The 14,780-nt window shown below is 34.4% G+C and overlaps 1 long non-coding RNA gene across 1 annotated transcript; it reads left to right on the top strand.

Annotated features, from left to right (window-relative positions):
* The first annotated feature begins 908 nt into the window (after positions 1-908).
* On the top strand, positions 909-3,514 carry LOC136275796 (uncharacterized). The gene is made up of 3 exons (XR_010714289.1): positions 909-967; positions 2,899-3,011; positions 3,340-3,514. It is a non-coding gene; the product is annotated as an uncharacterized lncRNA (long non-coding RNA).
* Positions 3,515-14,780: the final 11,266 nt, after the last annotated feature.

Raw genomic sequence — 14,780 nt, 5'->3', positions numbered from 1 at the left:
CTAAATATTGAACTTATCTGGTCAGCGATAATCTCTGTCCGTACTCATCTAAAGACATTAGGTCAATAAGCCGTATATGGAAGTTGCACGCTTATTGCACGGTACGGTACGCTTTTTTGTTCGTCTGGAGGCGGGTCTTGCATAAATTATCTTGCACGCTTTTTGCACGGTACGGTTCGCTTTGTGAACGGTACGGTTCGCTTTGCGAACGGTACGGTTCGTTTTGTGAACGGTACGGTACGCTTTGTGAACGGTACGTTTCGTTTTGTGAACGGTACGGTTCGTTTCTTGCAGGGAACGGTACGGTTCGTTTTAGAGGTGTAGTAGCACGTTTCAGGGTCTGTAGTTCCATTCATATAGAGACAATTTCTTTTTTTTTGTTTCTTTTTTGGCACAATTTTTTTTAGGCCTACAGTATTAAATTTGGACTCATTTGCTAGGAAAATTATTACTTGAGTGGAATTGTCACACTAAATTAAATGGAACTGTTATTTACGGTGCCGAGTCTGTTTGTCAACATGTGGGTATATCCCTTTAACTATTTTTAGAATGTGTGTAGGACAACAAAGTAGTACCTTTAAGCAAAATAGTTCCTATACTTTCAGAGTGTATTTACATTTATTGGGACATTTTAAATCAGAATGTGTGACACATGTAAGACAAGAGTATTTGCAATTTTAAAAGCAAGTGTCAAAATTGAATTATTATTATCATTTGAAGGAAGGAATTGAAAATGTTTGATGTACACCCTTTCCCAAACTGTAAAATTCCCTACTTTTACTTTCATTTTCAGAGTTTTTCAATACACATGCATTTTGCCGGAAAATGAATCTGACTTCACACCATGAAATTTTAACAGGAAAAAGACAATTTGATGAGCTTTCATTCCAGAGGTCTCTCGTTGCTGAACGAAAATTTGGGCTGGAACATAAACATTACCGCCTATGGAAAATGGAGCTCCATGCTGGTAGGGCAAATTTGTTGTTTACTTGCAACTATGATGATAAACGTGTGTTTCTCTTTCGTACATCCTCTCATTTATGTGAACAAACTAAATTTCCAACAAGTTCAACAATTAAGTTTAATCATTTAGATAACAACTTCTATAGAAAAAAAAATCATCACTTGTTCATGTAAACCAAAAGTTTCTATCATTATTAGGAAATAAATATTATCATTATTTATAAAGAAGTTAACTATTTTTATTCAAGTAAATTGATGAAATGACCCTATAGGGCATTGATTTAGATGAAATTTAAAATTACTGATATGATTGTAGTGTTTTGGCAATTTTAAAATTGTTTGTAATATTGAATTTTCTTTTTTACATATTTTTACATAGTATGGTAATTATGGTAATGTTTTGAGAGTTTTTTTAATTTTAACAAGCTCATCAAAGAAAATCATAGTCCTATGGGATCAATTTTCTGATATGCAGTTCCATTGTACCATAGGAGAAAGTGAGGAAAATTTGAAACAACTAATTGCATCTGTTTCAGGTGCTGGAGGAGGTTAAGGTTTTAAGCTCACTTGAGCTGAAAGCTCTAGTGAGCTTTTCTGATCACTTTTTTTCTGGCGTCCGTCTGTCTGTCTGTCCGTCCATCCGTCCGTCCGTCTGTCTGTCTGTAAACTTTTTACATTTTTGACTTCTTCTCCGAAACCACTTGGCCAGTTTTAACCAAACTAGCCACAAAGCATCATCATTGGGTGAAGGGGATTCAAGTTTGTTAAAATGTGGGGCCCTGCTCTCTTTCAATGGGAGATCATTAGGATTTAATGAAATGTTGTTGATATTTTTCAAAAATCTTCTTCTCAGAAACCATTTGGCCAGGAAAGCTGAAACTTGTGTGGAAGCATCCTCAGATAGTGTAGATTCAAGTTTGTTCAAATCATTGCCCCTGGTGGTAAGGTGGGGCCACAATGGGAGGGGGGGGGGTGTTGGAGTTTTACATACAATCTTTAAAATACTTCTTATCAGCAACCAATCAGCCAGGAAATGTGAAACTTGTGTGAAAGCTTCCTCATGTAGTGTAGATTTAAAGTTGTGAAAATCATGACCCTCAGGGGTAGGGTGAGGCCACAATGGAGGGTTGTACTTTTACATAAGAGTAAAGTGTAAATATTTAAAATTTTCTTCTCAAAAATCATTTATTTAAAATTTACATAGCATAGGATTATAAAAATAGAAAATTTTTTAAAATATCTTTTTCTAAAAACCACTTGGTTAGAAAAGCTGTATCTTTACTGAAAGCAACCTCTGATAATGTTCAAAAATCTTTCAAATCAAAATCTTGAGGAGTAGGGTGGGGCCACATTGGAATTCCAATTTCTTCGGAAATTGGATTTCTGAAAGTAAGGAACGGGGTGGGTCAGATGAATTTGATCGTATGTGAACTGGTAGAGTTTTAATTATAAGATATTTTAAAATATATACTGTATTGACTATAATTTTGCAAAATTAATTAGCTGCTATATGGTAAACAGTACATGTTCACAAGTGGCTGTAAAGGTGTATTATACCGGTAATAGCTCTCTGGAAAATTTTAATCAACCAACTTCAATAAGTGCGTCTGTATTGAACCGACATTCAGGACGTCATAAAGATGTATTTTATCATTAGGAATACAAAAACTAATGAAAATAATTTTTATACCATATAGATTTTCTAGAATTATAATTTTTATAGAATAAAAGCAAAGGGGGACAACTCTTCAAGAAAAGGGAAAGGTCATTGATAAGGACACGTTCCACTGTTACATGTTGATACTTATATATGAAAATTATGTCCAAGTATACTAATTACCGTATTAAGTCCATACATATCTGTTATGATCCCAGATTCATTGAATCTGGGGCTATTATGGATCAAATACCTTAAATGAATGACAACTCTTGCAGGAAAGTGCACAAGGCCTCCAAATCCAAAATATGACTATGGAAGTTTTATTGCCCAGACATGTGATTGTCTAGAACCAATTGGATGATGCGTTATATAGAATATTCATATTGAGGTAAAATAATTTATGAAGGTATAATAATATATGATATTGTGTCAAACCACACATTAATATATGATATAATGATAAAGATTAAAAACTATGATTTTCATAGAATATGATGAGAGTGATCTCGTAAAGGTATTGCCCCATCTCAGTGAGTTTTGTACTGATGTTGATACAACCACTTTGGTCCCTATTTGCATTTCACGCGCAAAATCGTTTTTTATGCAAATTCTCCCCCTTAGCCAAGTTGGTTAGGGGGAGTTTCTCCCACATAGCAGCAGTGAAAGGTTAACAGGTATATATTTTGTAAACTTTCATCCTGTTTATTATATTTTAGAGCTGCCATGTCTTCTAAGAGAAACTCCATTCTTTGATGACTGATGGAAAAGCCTCATCACTTCCTTTGCTAAAGAACTTGTTATCTTAATCACTAGCCATTAATCAGTGACCACCGTTATCAAAGCTCCCAGGTACATTATGGAAGTCTCTTCTGGCACCATTTTTTTTTTTTGCAGTCCCTGACTTTGTCTTAGAATTGAAATTATTAACTTTTGCTATTTAATTCCTTTAGTAAACTTCTTGTTTTCGTAATTAATTCTATTAATTAATGTTGAATTGGTACTCAAGTTCAAACATTTCAGATTTAATTTAATTTAATTTTTTTTCTCAACATTTCACTGATTCAATTTTATTGGACATTAAATTATTTACTATACAGAAGATGAATTTTAAAAGACATTTTCTCCAGAGTTCAGCAATATTTTAAGAGTAGATCAGAATACTTTTTCATCCCTTAGAGCCAGAAGTAGATTTCTTACACTAGCATACTGTAAATTCCTAATTAAATGTGAGAAATTGATATCTGCATAAAATCGTGAGGAGCACATCTTGCGGAATTTCATTTTCATTTTTCGTATGAATGTAGATAATTAGAAATCAGGATACAAATTTGCTGTTTCATATTTCATATTCAGTAAATCTAGTGTCTTAATAAAAAACAATTGAATCACAGAATTAAGTACTTGCATAAAATATGGAATCTACAGTATGATATTTATAAATAATTGATAAATATTTTCTGCAAATTTCATTTAATTTCATAAAATTTGAGTTGACTTCTTAAAGTTTTTTAGCAAGGAAATAGCCAATCAAAATAAACTTTGTTAATTACAGTTATTAGTCATTCCATATATATGTATATAGTCACAATTTCTTTTTATATCTTACCTTCTGCTGAATTGTAAAGAAATCATTGGCTAACAGCAGTCACGTGGAGACCGTGTATATTCCATACACAGTCAGAACAAAATATATCTTCCCTTTGAGCATTATGACATCATTCTTAGAGTATTGTGACGTCAGGTTTTGTACCCAGATTGAAACTTGTAACTTTGTTATAAGACGCTTGATTTTCAGTGTTGAATTAATTTTATGTCATTAACACAAAGGCAGTCGGTAAGATATAATCATTACATAGTCATGTAGTGACCGGGTATGGGATGATACCTGGTTAGTAAATTTGCCTCACCAGGTATGAAATTTACTAACCAGGTATTATCCCGTTCCCGGTCACTACATGACTATTAACTAATAATACCCCCGCTCGGAAGGAGAGGGGGTAAACTGTTTACCCTTGTGTGTCTATCTGTCCTTCTCTGTGTATGTCCATATTATTAACAATTTTTTTTATCGCAGATGCTTGAAATTTTAACACACTTTTTGCTTAGGCATGCCTTATGGTGGTATTCATTTTTGTACTAATGAGATGTCAACTTCCTGTTAAATGACACCTTTATTTATTTGTAGCCTTACATTTCAAACAAATAGTCATCAGAGATTTCTCAGCAACTATTCATCAGAGCTGCTTGAAATTTTATCACACTCTTTTTTTAGACATGCTATATGGTATGATTTGGTTTTTTTTTTACAAAACAAACATCAACCTCCTGTTAAAATGATGACTTTGCCTTTATGTATTTTCACATTAGAGCCGGGTATCACTAGGGGTTATCACAGATATCTCGTTTCTTTTTATGGTATCTTATCTTAGGCCTATAGTATTGATTCTGGACTCATTTGCTAGGAAAACTATCACTTTAGTGGAATGATCACATTGAATTTAATGGAACTATTTTTTTTTTAGACACGCATAATGATAAAACTTCCTGGATGGTGTTGAGTTTGTTTTTCAACCTGTGAAACCCATTTGTTTTTAGGGGTGGGTATGCTTATATTTAATTTTCTCTCTTAGAAACCAAGCAAGTCATTATTTTCCTGGTCTCAAGTTAGTCTCAAAGCATTTAACAGTAAATTCTATTTCATTTATAATACTCTGAGAGTTTAGTTAATGAACTAAGGCCACATAAAGTTGAAATAATGGTTCTCGGGTAAAATTTTCTAGAAATGGATGTGAGAGGGAAGCATTTTTTCCCTTTTTATTGTTGATGAAATAGATGAGGGAGGCTTTTTTTTATAATCATCGCCCATCTTGGGTTCCAAAAGCGTATGTTTTATAAAACTGTTAAAATACAGGTTTCGTTGATGCCACTTATTCGTTTCCATCACGATGTAGCTCATTTGTGGTCTTGCCTAAGTCTACAGAGACCGGAATACTTAGAGTATCCATCCTTTTTTAATGATTTCATGTCTTTGTAAAGGTGTAAGAAATTATAACCCTCCAATTACCCTCCCTTCATTTTCATCGATGGGAAAATCACTCAACGAAACCGGGTCTAATTTGTTCTGTCCTAGCTTTTTTTAATGAAACTTCTTATCTGAATTTCTACTACTTATACCTCATCTCAAAGTTTGTTAATTTTAAACATAAAATTCTATAGGATTTGAAATTTGATTTGGTTTGAAATGTGTCAATTTTGCACATTTTTTTCAATTTTTTTTACTTTCTGCCCTAGGGAATTTTTTTCTGCTCCACATATTAAAGTTATCGCTACAAGGCATCAAATGGTCGAATAAAAAAGACCTTTTACCTCTTGGTTTGTTCCAGGGGTCTTATCAAAGTTTATATTTCATGCCCGGTTGATGAATACCAGTGATATAGCTGTAAAGTTGCTCTCAGTGGACTATAGCAATTGACCAGTTCATATTAATAAATATAATGTTGCTCCCATATTGACAGTTTCAATATCCTGAGTACAGGTACATAACTGTTGGGTTGCTCTCAGTGGAAAAATAAATTGTGTCGGGTATGAATGAATCACTGTTTTGTTGCTCTTAGTATACCATAACATAATATGGTTTTCTTAGGTGAACATATGTTTAGCCTACTGTACTAAGGTGCAATGGTTATGTTCTTACCAGAAGGTTTATGAATAGACAAGTTATCTTTATGTATAGATGTTGTGTTGCTCTCAGAAGACTACCAATTGCCTTAGGTACCACTATTGATGTTAAGTTTCTCTCAGTGACATTATCAATAGACAAAAAATACTAATGTGTAGCTGTTTTATTTCACTCAATAGACAGTATTCATAGGTCAGTGTACTGAATAATACCAGGTAAATAGGTGCTAAGTTGTTGGTTTGCTCTCAGTGGAAAGTTTGAATTGTGTCGGGTACGAATGTATGACTGTTTTGTTGTTCTTAGTAGACCGTACCAATAGCATTGGATACTTGGTATCAACTGCATCATCATTTGCCTTGAGTACTGTTATAAAACTGGATTGTACAACTGTTCAGTTGCTTTTAGTATAGCTACCAATTGGTTTGGTTCTTTAGAATAATGTTGTGTTGGTCTCAGTTGACCATATCGATGGCTTAGGGTTCTGATATATTACTAATATGTTGCTCTCAAAGGACAATGTGAATCGTATTGTGTAACATATGTGTAACTTACGTGTTGCTCTGATTAGACGGTATCAATTGCCTGAGTTACTGTTGTACAATTGGTAGCTTTTCCAATGACATTTGATCAAAAGGCTAGATTACTTATTGAAAACTGTTGTGTTAATCCTAGTGAACTGTATCATTGCCTAAGATGTTAAATATTATGAAATGCCATGTTGGTCTCATTGGATGATAGGAATTTGTTCTTGGTGATTCACATCAATAGCCTAGTATACTATTGTACAATTATTATGTTTCTCTCAGAGGACATTATCAATAAGCTAGGGTATCATGCATAAGATAATATGGTTTTGTTAGGTGAACATATGTTTAGCCTACTGTACTAAGGCGCAATGGTTATGTTCTTACCAGAAGGTTTATGAATAGACAAGTTATATTAATGTAACGATGTTGTGATGCTCTCAGAAGACTACCAATTGCCTTAGGTACCACTATTGATGTTAAGTTTCTCTCAGTGACATTATCAATAGACAAAAAATACTAATGTGTAGCTGTTTTATTTCACTCAATAGACAGTATTCATAGGTCAGTGTACTGATTAAAACCAGGTAAATAGGTGCTAAGTTGTTGGGTTGCTCTCAGTGGAAAGTTTGAATTGTGTCGGGTACGAATGTATGACTGTTTTGTTGTTCTTAGTAGACCGTACCAATAGCATTGGATACTTGGTATCAACTGCATCATCATTTGCCTTGAGTACTGTTATGAAACTGGATTGTACAACTGTTCAGTTGCTTTTAGTATAGCTACCAATTGGTTTGGTTCTTTAGAATAATGTTTTGTTGGTCTCAGTTGACCATATCGATGGCTTAGGGTTCTGATGTATTACTATTATGTTGCTCTCAAAGGACAGTGTGAATCGTATTGTTTAACATATGTGTATCGTACGTGTTGCTCTGATTAGACGGTATCAATTGCCTGAGTTACTGTTGTACAATTGGTAGCTCTTCCAATGACATTTGATCAAAAGGCTAGATTACGTACTGAAAACTGTTGTGTAAATCCTAGTGAACTGTATCATTGCCTAAGATGTTATTATGAAATGCCATGTTGGTCTCATTGGATGATAGGAATTTGTTCTTAGTGATTCACATCAATAGCCTAGTGTACTATTGTACAATTATTATGTTTCTCTCAGAGGACTTTATCAATAAGCTAGGGTATCATTCATAACAATATGGTTTTCTTAAGTGAACATATGTTTAGCCTACTGTACTAAGGTGCAATGGTTATGTTCTTACCAGAAAGTTTATGAATAGACAAGTTATATTAATGTGTAGATGCTGTGTTGCTCTCAGAAGATTACCAATTGCCTTAGGTACCACTATTGATGTTGAGTTTCTCTCAGTGACATTATCAATAGACAAAAAATACTAATGTGTAGCTGTTTTATTTCACTCAATAGACAGTATTCATAGGTCAGTGTACTGAATAATACCAGGTAAATAGGTGCTAAGTTGTTGGTTTGCTCTCAGTGGAAAGTTTGAATTGTGTCGGGTACGAATGTATGACTGTTTTGTTGTTCTTAGTAGACCGTACCAATAGCATTGGATACTTGGTATCAACTGCATCATCATTTGCCTTGAGTACTGTTATGAAACTGGATTGTACAACTGTTCAGTTGCTTTTAGTATTGCTACCAATTGGTTTGGTTCTTTAGAATAATGTTGTGTTGGTCTCAGTTGACCATATCGATGGCTTAGGGTTCTGATGTATTACTATTATGTTGCTCTCAAAGGACAGTGTGAATCGTATTGTTTAACATATGTGTATCGTACGTGTTGCTCTGATTAGACGGTATCAATTGCCTGAGTTACTATTGTACAATTGGTAGCTCTTCCAATGACATTTGATCAAAAGGCTAGATTACTTATTGAAAACTGTTGAGTTAATCTTAGTGAACTGTATCATTGCCTAAGATGTTATTATGAAATGCCATGTTGGTCTCATTGGATGATAGGAATTTGTTCTTAGTGATTCACATCAATAGCCTAGTGTACTATTGTACCATTATTAATTTCTCTCAGAGGACCTTATGAATAAGCTAGGGTATCATGCATAAGATAATATGGTTTTCTTAGGTGAACATATGTTTAGCCTACTGTACTAAGGTGCAATGGTTATGTTCTTACCAGAAGGTTTATGAATAGACAAGTTATATTAATGTATAGATGTTGTGTTGCTCTCAGAAGACTACCAATTGCCTTAGGTACCACTATTGATGTTAAGTTTCTGTCAGTGACATTATCAATAGACAAAAAATACTAATGGGTAGCTGTTTTATTTCACTCAATAGACAGTATTCATAGGTCAGTGTACTGAATAATACCAGGTAAATAGGTGCTAAGTTGTTGGTTTGCTCTCAGTGGAAAGTTTGAATTGTGTCGGGTTCGAATGTATGACTGTTTTGTTGTTCTTAGTAGACCGTACCAATAGCATTGGATACTTGGTATCAACTGCATCATCATTTGCCTTGAGTACTGTTATAAAACTGGATTGTACAACTGTTCAGTTGCTTTTAGTATAGCTACCAATTGGTTTGGTTCTTTAGAATAATGTTGTGTTGGTCTCAGTTGACCATATCGATGGCTTAGGGTTCTGATGTATCACTATTATGTTGCTCTCAAAGGACAGTGTGAATCGTATTGTGTAACATATGTGTATCGTACGTGTTGCTCTGATTAGACGGTATCAATTGCTTGAGTTACTGTTGTACAATTGGTAGCTCTTCCAATGACATTTGATCAAAAGGCTAGATTACTTACTGAAAACTGTTGTGTAAATCCTAGTGAACTGTATCATTGCCTAAGATGTTATTATGAAATGCCATGTTGGTCTCATTGGATGATAGGAATTTGTTCTTAGTGATTCACATCAATAGCCTAGTGTACTATTGTACAATTATTATGTTTCTCTCAGAGGACTTTATCAATAAGCAAGGGTATCATTCATAACAATATGGTTTTCTTAGGTGAACATATGTTTAGCCTACTGTACTAAGGTGCAATGGTTATGTTCTTACCAGAAGGTTTATAAATAGACAAGTTATATTAATGTGTAGATGCTGTGTTGCTCTCAGAGGACTACCAATTGCCTTAGGTACCACTATTGATGTTGAGTTTCTGTCAGTGACATTATCAATAGACAAAAAATACTAATGTGTAGCTGTTTTATTTCACTCAATAGACAGTATTCATAGGTCAGTGTACTGAATAATACCAGGTAAATAGGTGCTAAGTTGTTGGTTTGCTCTCAGTGGAAAGTTTGAATTGTGTCGGGTACGAATGTATGACTGTTTTGTTGTTCTTAGTAGACCGTACCAATAGCATTGGATACTTGGTATCAACTGCATCATCATTTGCCTTGAGTACTGTTATAAAACTGGATTGTACAACTGTTCAGTTGCTTTTAGTATAGCTACCAATTGGTTTGGTTCTTTAGAATAATGTTGTGTTGGTCTCAGTTGACCATATCGATGGCTTAGGGTTCTGATGTATTACTATTATGTTGCTCTCAAAGGACAGTGTGAATCGTATTGTGTAACATATGTTTAACTTACGTGTTGCTCTGATTAGACAGTATCAATTGCCTGAGTTACTGTTGTACAATTGGTAGCTCTTCCAATGACATTTGATCAAAAGGCTAGATTACTTACTGAAAACTGTTGTGTTAATCCTAGTGAACTGTATCATTGCCTAAGATGTTATTATGAAATGTCATGTTGGTCTCATTGGATGATAGGAATTTGTTCTTAGTGATTCAAATCAATAGCCTAGTGTACTATTGTACAATTATTATGTTTCTCTCATAGGACTTTATCAATAAGCTAGGGTATCATTCATAACAATATGGTTTTGTTAGGTGAACATATGTGTAGCCTACTGTACTAAGGTGCAATGGTTATGTTCTTACCAGAAGGTTTATGAATAGACAAGTTATATTAATGTATAGATGTTGTGTTGCTCTCAGAAGACTACCAATTGCCTTAGGTACCACTATTGATGTTGAGTTTCTCTCAGTGACATTATCAATAGACAAAAAATACTAATGGGTAGCTGTTTTATTTCACTAAATAGACAGTATTCATAGGTCAGTGTACTGATTAAAACCAGGTAAATAGGTGCTAAGTTGTTGGGTTGCTCTCAGTGGAAAGTTTGAATTGTGTCGGGTACGAATGTATGACTGTTTTGTTGTTCTTAGTAGACCGTACCAATAGCATTGGATACTTGGTATCAACTGCATCATCATTTGCCTTGAGTACTGTTATGAAACTGGATTGTACAACTGTTCAGTTGCTTTTAGTATAGCTACCAATTGGTTTGGTTCTTTAGAATAATGTTTTGTTGGTCTCAGTTGACCATATCGATGGCTTAGGGTTCTGATGTATTACTATTATGTTGCTCTCAAAGGACAGTGTGAATCGTATTGTTTAACATATGTGTATCGTACGTGTTGCTCTGATTAGACGGTATCAATTGCCTGAGTTACTGTTGTACAATTGGTAGCTCTTCCAATGACATTTGATCAAAAGGCTAGATTACGTACTGAAAACTGTTGTGTAAATCCTAGTGAACTGTATCATTGCCTAAGATGTTATTATGAAATGCCATGTTGGTCTCATTGGATGATAGGAATTTGTTCTTAGTGATTCACATCAATAGCCTAGTGTACTATTGTACAATTATTATGTTTCTCTCAGAGGACTTTATCAATAAGCTAGGGTATCATTCATAACAATATGGTTTTCTTAGGTGAACATATGTTTAGCCTACTGTACTAAGGTGCAATGGTTATGTTCTTACCAGAAAGTTTATGAATAGACAAGTTATATTAATGTGTAGATGCTGTGTTGCTCTCAGAAGACTACCAATTGCCTTAGGTACCACTATTGATGTTGAGTTTCTCTCAGTGACATTATCAATAGACAAAAAATACTAATGTGTAGCTGTTTTATTTCACTCAATAGACAGTATTCATAGGTCAGTGTACTGAATAATACCAGGTAAATAGGTGCTAAGTTGTTGGTTTGCTCTCAGTGGAAAGTTTGAATTGTGTCGGGTACGAATGTATGACTGTTTTGTTGTTCTTAGTAGACCGTACCAATAGCATTGGATACTTGGTATCAACTGCATCATCATTTGCCTTGAGTACTGTTATGAAACTGGATTGTACAACTGTTCAGTTGCTTTTAGTATAGCTACCAATTGGTTTGGTTCTTTAGAATAATGTTTTGTTGGTCTCAGTTGACCATATCGATGGCTTAGGGTTCTGATGTATTACTATTATGTTGCTCTCAAAGGACAGTGTGAATCGTATTGTTTAACATATGTGTATCGTACGTGTTGCTCTGATTAGACGGTATCAATTGCCTGAGTTACTATTGTACAATTGGTAGCTCTTCCAATGACATTTGATCAAAAGGCTAGATTACTTATTGAAAACTGTTGAGTTAATCCTAGTGAACTGTATCATTGCCTAAGATGTTATTATGAAATGCCATGTTGGTCTCATTGGATGATAGGAATTTGTTCTTAGTGATTCACATCAATAGCCTAGTGTACTATTGTACCATTATTAATTTCTCTCAGAGGACCTTATGAATAAGCTAGGGTATCATGCATAAGATAATATGGTTTTCTTAGGTGAACATATGTTTAGCCTACTGTACTAAGGTGCAATGGTTATGTTCTTACCAGAAGGTTTATGAATAGACAAGTTATATTAATGTATAGATGTTGTGTTGCTCTCAGAAGACTACCAATTGCCTTAGGTACCACTATTGATGTTAAGTTTCTGTCAGTGACATTATCAATAGACAAAAAATACTAATGGGTAGCTGTTTTATTTCACTCAATAGACAGTATTCATAGATCAGTGTACTGAATAATACCAGGTAAATAGGTGCTAAGTTGTTGGTTTGCTCTCAGTGGAAAGTTTGAATTGTGTCGGGTACGAATGTATGACTGTTTTGTTGTTCTTAGTAGACCGTACCAATAGCATTGGATACTTGGTATCAACTGCATCATCATTTGCCTTGAGTACTGTTATAAAACTGGATTGTACAACTGTTCAGTTGCTTTTAGTATAGCTACCAATTGGTTTGGTTCTTTAGAATAATGTTGTGTTGCTCTCAGTTGACCATATCGATGGCTTAGGGTTCTGATGTATCACTATTATGTTGCTCTCAAAGGACAGTGTGAATCGTATTGTGTAACATATGTGTATCGTACGTGTTGCTCTGATTAGACAGTATCAATTGCTTGAGTTACTGTTGTACAATTGGTAGCTCTTCCAATGACATTTGATCAAAAGGCTAGATTACTTACTGAAAACTGTTGTGTAAATCCTAGTGAACTGTATCATTGCCTAAGATGTTATTATGAAATGCCATGTTGGTCTCATTGGATGATAGGAATTTGTTCTTAGTGATTCACATCAATAGCCTAGTGTACTATTGTACAATTATTATGTTTCTCTCAGAGGACTTTATCAATAAGCTAGGGTATCATTCATAACAATATGGTTTTCTTAGGTGAACATATGTTTAGCCTACTGTACTAAGGTGCAATGGTTATGTTCTTACCAGAAGGTTTATAAATAGACAAGTTATATTAATGTGTAGATGCTGTGTTGCTCTCAGAGGACTACCAATTGCCTTAGGTACCACTATTGATGTTGAGTTTCTGTCAGTGACATTATCAATAGACAAAAAATACTAATGTGTAGCTGTTTTATTTCACTCAATAGACAGTATTCATAGGTCAGTGTACTGAATAATACCAGGTAAATAGGTGCTAAGTTGTTGGTTTGCTCTCAGTGGAAAGTTTGAATTGTGTCGGGTACGAATGTATGACTGTTTTGTTGTTCTTAGTAGACCGTACCAATAGCATTGGATACTTGGTATCAACTGCATCATCATTTGCCTTGAGTACTGTTATAAAACTGGATTGTACAACTGTTCAGTTGCTTTTAGTATAGCTACCAATTGGTTTGGTTCTTTAGAATAATGTTGTGTTGGTCTCAGTTGACCATATCGATGGCTTAGGGTTCTGATGTATTACTATTATGTTGCTCTCAAAGGACAGTGTGAATCGTATTGTGTAACATATGTTTAACTTACGTGTTGCTCTGATTAGACGGTATCAATTGCTTGAGTTACTGTTGTACAATTGGTAGCTCTTCCAATGACATTTGATCAAAAGGCTAGATTACTTACTGAAAACTGTTGTGTTAATCCTAGTGAACTGTATCATTGCCTAAGATGTTATTATGAAATGTCATGTTGGTCTCATTGGATGATAGGAATTTGTTCTTAGTGATTCAAATCAATAGCCTAGTGTACTATTGTACAATTATTATGTTTCTCTCATAGGACTTTATCAATAGGCTAGGGTATCATTCATAACAATATGGTTTTGTTAGGTGAACATATGTGTAGTCTACTGTACTAAGGTGCAATGGTTATGTTCTTACCAGAAGGTTTATGAATAGACAAGTTATATTAATGTATAGATGTTGTGTTGCTCTCAGAAGACTACCAATTGCCTTAGGTACCACTATTGATGTTGAGTTTCTCTCAGTGACATTATCAATAGACAAAAAATACTAATGGGTAGCTGTTTTATTTCACTCAATAGACAGTATTCATAGGTCAGTGTACTGATTAAAACCAGGTAAATAGGTGCTAAGTTGTTGGGTTGCTCTCAGTGGAAAGTTTGAATTGTGTCGGGTACGAATGTATGACTGTTTTGTTGTTCTTAGTAGACCGTACCAATAGCATTGGATACTTGGTATCAACTGCATCATCATTTGCCTTGAGTACTGTTATGAAACTGGATTGTACAACTGTTCAGTTGCTTTTAGTATAGCTACCAATTGGTTTGGTTCTTTAGAATAATGTTTTGTTGGTCTCAGTTGA

Source organism: Magallana gigas, chromosome 5 (genome assembly GCF_963853765.1).
Source record: "Magallana gigas chromosome 5, xbMagGiga1.1, whole genome shotgun sequence".
NCBI classification, from domain to species: Eukaryota; Metazoa; Mollusca; class Bivalvia; order Ostreida; family Ostreidae; genus Magallana; species Magallana gigas.
Note: the sequence above shows the minus strand (reverse complement) of the source record. Positions and strands in the feature narration are given on the sequence as shown.